Consider the following 6,348-nt stretch of genomic DNA (forward strand, 5'->3'; position numbering starts at 1 on the left):
TGATGACCAAGGCTGTTCAGGAAAACCAAACCAACTCATGAGGTCCAACCTAAGATACGTGTTAAAAACTTGATAGAAAACCTTCCTCCTTTCTTAGTTAAGCAACCAGAGAAACTGTCAAGATAATGAATAAAAAATAAGTGGACGCTGAGGGGTGCCCTCCTGGATCAGTCAGTAGAGCATGAGATTCTTGATCTCAGAGTAGTGGTGCAGGTGAGTTTTGAGGCCACATTGGGGCAGTGTTACTTTTTAAAAAATATAATAAAATCTCTTCCTTAAAAAAATACATTAGGGGCACGTGGGTGGCTCAGTCAATTAAGTGTCGAACTCTTGGTTTTGGCTCAGGTCATGATCACACGATTCACAAGTTCGAGCCCCACATCTGGCTTCACACTGAAAGCACAGAGGGATTCTCTCTCTCCCTCTCTCTCTGCCCCTCCCCTGTGTGCTCTTTCTCTCTCTCTCTCTCAAAATAAATGAACTTTAAAAATCTTTTTTTTTTTAAAGTGTGCGTTGAACATCTGAAACTAATACAACACTGTATGTTAAATATACTGGAATCAGGGGCGCCTGGGTGGCTCAGGCAGTTGGGCGTCCGACTTCGGCTCAGGTCATGATCTCACAGTCTGTGAGTTCGAGCCCCGTGTCAAGCTCTGTGCTGACAGCTCAGAGCCTGGAGCCTGTTTCAGATTCTGTGCCTCCCTCTCTCTCTGGCCTTCCCCCATTCATGCTCTGTCTCTCTCTGTCTCAAAAATGAATAAACGTTAAAAAAAATAAAAAAAAAATACTGGAATCAACAGCAACAAAAAAAGTGGGCAGAGATAAACCCATTTTAAGACCATCAAGACTACAGAAGACGAAGATAGCCAGCCAAAGGCCTGATCCCTCACGTGTAGATCAGAGGTTCTCCCAAGTCACCCTGTGGAGAGAGGACCTTCTGGATCCAGCAGCCCATCCCCATCCTAACCCTCATCCACAACCCCAACCAAAATCTCACCTGACCCAATGCAACTCAATCCAGCCCAACCCCATACAACTCCAACTCAATTCATTTCAACCCAATCCAAGTTCTGGCCAATGGCTCTTCCACAGTGAAGCCTTGAAGTCTAAGATTCTTGGACAGCTGACATCCAGCCTCTCTCATACACCTTTCCACCATGGCTCCCTGTGATCCTGGGCTGCTTGTCAGACAGCAGGATTCAGCCAGATGCCATGTGGGCCCTACCCACAAGGGGGAAACCATGGGCAGCACCATGGGCAGTGCAAGTGGTGGGTGAGGTGGCACAGGTGGGGCCAGTTGCAGCAACATGGTGTCATGGCGGCAACCTTATGTCTCACAACTCTTGCTGGATGATGCATGAAACAGCCCACAGTATCTCTTGGGTATTGTGTTTACACAGACTGTGCTCACCACAAGCACCCATGCGGGGCTGTGTAGGCAGGGGCTATGCACAAGTAGAGTGCAGGGTACACAAAAAGACTGAAGTGCTAGCAAGCTGGGCTCTCTCAACACTGTGGGGTGCTAGAGTTCCAGTTATCCACTGGTAACATCCTAGAGCCAGGGTCCAAGCCCTGTGTCTCAGGTTCCTTGGAGTCCCAAGGCACACATACACACTGGGGTCCAGCCTCCTAACTCCAGTACATCCTTCCACATAGTATGGGAGTTGGGAAATGTCCTGTATCCTTTTCCCCAACCCTGGAGTCCAGGTCTCTAGACTACTTCCCACAACATCCAGGAGCCAACCCCCAGACCTCTCCATCCCCGGATCCAGAATCCTGTTGTTCTGAGTTATTCAGTCATGCCTCATCAGGACCACAAGCCCTGCATTGTCACAGCCTTTGTCAGTGGGACCCATGTAGCCTATTGTGTGGGGAGAGGAGGGAAGCAACCCAGTTAAATGTCCACACACTGAGGGTCACTTGCCAGGGCTGGGAGTGGAGCTCACCCTCCTCACCTTGCAGGAACTTGTCACCTTACTGGGTTTCTGGGCAAGTAAGTGGAAAATCCCTGAGGACAGGAACCTTCCCCTCTACTGTTACCGCTTCCCTGTGCCCTGCTCTACCTACATATTATTCACGTATGTTCCTGCAACTTCTCCAGAAGCCCCTGGGTTGTTTTAAGCAATATTCTTTCTTTAGGTTTTACAACTGCTGCTTATTTTTCCAGAATTTACCCCCACCTCCTCTGACCTCATTTGCTATAGACTTGTGTGTGCATGCGTGTGTGTGTGTGTGTGTGTGTGTGTATATGTGTCATGGCTTCAGTGTCCACAGATATATTCCTAAGATCACAGCCATACACACAGACATATACATTAGGCAGGATTTGCACATACAGGTCAAATGACCACATTCTGCCTGGGCAGCTTGGGGAAACATGGATGTGGTAAGTAAGACATACGGAAGAATGGACGAGGTTGTCCTGAAGTACTGATGGAGGGTGTGCTGTGAACAGTGCTGGGGTAGAATTCTCCATGGACCCTCATGCTTCTGCATGTCTTGTGAGCAATGGAATTAACATATTTTGCTTGGATAGGATGTTGGTCTAGCAAGCAGTCTTAAATGGTTATTTCCCTCAAAGCAGTTTGTTTACTGTCCAGGACAATAAAAACTTCTCTCCAGAAAAATCTGTTTATTTTCCTAGCTAATACATATAATGCCCCACCCTCACAAAGATTTATTTGCTGTCCAAACAATAAATATGTCTCCAGGGCATATCTGTTTATAGCCCAGATTAATAAAGATAATATCTCTCTCCTGAGCAAAGATTAAGAAGATTTCCTTCCAGCCCTCTGGTAAGATTGTGGATTTCTAAGCTCGGTTTCCTCAGTTATGGTACAAAATACTATGTCTGCAGCATAAACCTAGAGATAGTTGACTCCCTCAACTCGATAAAGAACAAAAATCTCACGGATCACACTGGTTAATAGTGAGAGACTAGATGCTTTCCCCCTATGAGTGGAAACAAGGAACTTCTCAAGTTCCTGATACCAAAGCTCTGGCATTCAGAACTCTTACACCCAGAATCTAGTTCCCCAAATCTCTTGTTCCTCCCATAATAAAATCCTGTTGTAGTCCCAGAGATCCACATGCCTAGCACCTCCTAACCCATGACAGTCCAGGAGTCCACCAAAACTATTTCATTTAGTTCTTTAGCATTTCAAAATCCAATGTCCTTCAAATAATGTGAGATTACAGTAACCCCCCAGTCCTCATTCTCCAGATGTATGCACTCAACGCTCCAGGAATGATTCCTGTTGATGTGCCCTTTCCAAATCAAGAACATCCTCACACAAAATCCAATTCCTCCTCCCTAATGAAACTATTTAGATCTCACGAACCAGACTCAGACAATTCAAGATTAAGTGGCATTGGAAATTATCTTTTGAGTTTCAGAAGTGAATCAGGAATGAGACCCTTGCAGCATCTACTATTAACCCTATAAGATTCCATTTATTTCCAAGAAGTAGGTTATTTCAAATATTCAGTAGCCACAGCAGTTAACATAAGTCCACCTCTAACTGTGTCTCAAGAATTTGATAAAAATGAGCCACCTGGGTGGCTCAGCTGGTTAAGTGTCAGACTCTTAATTTAAGCTCAGGTCATGATCACATGATTCATGAGATCAAGCCCCCTTTGGGCTCTCCTCTGATAAGATGAAGCCTGCTTGGGATTTTCAATATCTCTCTCTCTCTCTCTCTCTCTCTCTCTCTCTCTCTCAAATAAATAAGCATAAAAAAAAGAATTTTATGGGGCGCCTGGGTGGCTCAGTTGGTTGAGCACCCAACTTCAGCTCAGGTCATGATTTCACGGTTCATGGGTTCGAGCCCTGCATCAGGCTCTGTGCTAACAGTTCGGAGCCTGGAGCCTGCTTCAGATTCTGTGTCTTCCTTTCTCTCTCTGCCCCTCCCCTGCTCACACTCTGTCAATCTCTCTCTCAAAAAAATAAATAAACATTTAAAAATATTTTAAATAAAAATAAATAAATAAATAAATAAATAAATAAATAAATAGAATTTTATAAAATCTTCCCCCTTTCCCAGGTGAGAAACTAGAGAAACTCCAGTATAATGAGCTCAAATAACTGAACTCAAATAAACACAATTTAAGACCATGAGGTCTAAGTTAAGATATATACTAAGCCAGTGGACTGACCTCTCACACACAGAGATCAAGGATTCCCTGAGACTCTCCTGTGAAGGGAAGTTTGCCTCAGCTTGCATGAGAACCCACTGGGTCCAAAGACCTCTAAACCATCCTAATCCCTGTTCACAACCCCAATCAAAACCTGACCTAACCAAAACCCAAACAAACTTAGCCTAACCTAGTTCAGCCTAACTCAACTCAACTCAACTCAACCGAACTTAAACTAACCCAACTCAGCCCAATCCAATTTAACACAATCTGATCCAGTCACAGCCTACCCAACCCCAACCCAAACCTAACACTACCCAATCCAACTGCACCTGACATCTCCAACCCAACTAAACCTAACCCAAGCCAACCCCCACATCTGCACTCATTTAAAACCAAGCCCAACCCTTATCCATTGTCACAGTCAACACAACCCCATACCTAGCTCCATGCTTTTCATATCCCAAACCAAACCTATCTACATTCCCAATTCAGTGTGCACGTATTTTCCATCTATCCGCAAACCAAACCCACTTCCGATCGCAGTCCAACTCATGCTATTCCTAAACTACCCCGACTCCGTCAATCCCAAACCCAACCCAAGCACAATCTTATCCCCATGTTTAACTCAATTCCAGCCCCACCCTCTGTTCTAAGTGATTGTCATATTCTATCTCCAAATCTACACCTAGCATTTTCTCTGCCCAATGCAGGCAAACCCAATTGCATTCCAACTCTTAAAACCTCCCATATTCCTCTTCCCCTCCCCACCATGATCCACTCTGCTCTGACGTCACAAGAATCCGTGCCTCCACCTTCCACACATGCACACACTCTGGTGTCCATCAGGTGCCCTGGATAGGCACAAGATGTGGCTGAGATAATGCTGATGTTGACACAATGTAGCATATTTGGGAGACTCACCGGGGAGGACATAGACTTGGAGCAAACTCATAAGATCAGGCCCTTGCTCACTCTGTCCAGAAGTCCTTGAGACATCCTGAAAGGCCCAAATCTAAAGTAGAATTTTTTTTTCAACGTCTTTTTTTTTGGGACAGAGAGAGACAGAGCATGAATGGGGGAGGGGCAGAGAGAGAGGGAGACACAGAATCGGAAACAGGCTCCAGGCTCCGAGCCATCAGCCCAGAGCCTGACGCGGGGCTCGAACTCACGGACCGCGAGATCGTGACCTGGCTGAAGTCGGACGCTCAACCGACTGCGCCACCCAGGCGCCCCCTGAAAGGCCCAAATCTAAAGCACCCTCAGCCCCCTAAGGTCCCATGCACACAAAGGGATAGATGTGAGTAGTGCACAGTGGTGGGCACATGACTGGAGAAGTGCACAGGCTGGTGGTAGCAGCATGACATTTTGGCGGTGGCTACGCCCTCCCTTGTAATGGATTTCCTGGAGGATGTGGGATACCGACCACAGTTGTGCTGGGACACCTCACACACACAGATTGTACTCACCCAAGTGGACCCTCATGGGTCTGCTCATGCAGGGGGGTGAGTGTTTGCAAGTGGAATGAGGAGTAGATGGGAAGATCAAAGAATGGGCAACTCTTATTCCCTTGACCCTTTGGGAATCTGGATATCCCATTACCTTTCCTCCTGACCCTGGAGCCAATGGTTCCAGCCTCCTGGGACCAACGAGTCTTAAGCCACACACACCTGGAGCTCAACTGCCAAGTTCCAGCCTTTCCTTCCTCAGGATACAGGATTCTTAGACCCCCTAGGCCATTCCCACATGAGAACCTCAGGGGATGGGCCCTTCCCAGTCTCCTCACTCATCCCTCGGGGACCTAAGATTAGGGAACCCACACTCCTCTTCACCCAGGACCTTGACCTCCAGCCTCATCCTCCATCAGAACCCAGGAATCTGGGGGTGCCTGGGTAGCTCAGTTGGTTGAGCATCCGACTTTGGCTGCGGTAATGATCTCACAGTTCATGGGTTTGAGCCCTGCGTCGGGCTGACAGCTCAGAGGCTGGAGCCTGTTTCCGATTCTGTGTCTCCCTCTCTCTCTGACCCTCCCCCGTTCATGCTCTGTCTCTCTCTGTCCCAAAAATAAATTAAAAAAAAGTTGAAAAAAAAATTAAAAAAAAAAAGAATTTTAAAAAAAATAATAAATAAATAAATAAATAAATAAATAAATATAAAAATTAAAAAAAAAAAAAGAGGGGTGCCTGGGTGGCTCAGTCGGTTGAGCGTGCGACT

Source organism: Panthera tigris, chromosome E2, assembly GCF_018350195.1.
Source record: "Panthera tigris isolate Pti1 chromosome E2, P.tigris_Pti1_mat1.1, whole genome shotgun sequence".
Classification (NCBI taxonomy): domain Eukaryota; kingdom Metazoa; phylum Chordata; class Mammalia; order Carnivora; family Felidae; genus Panthera; species Panthera tigris.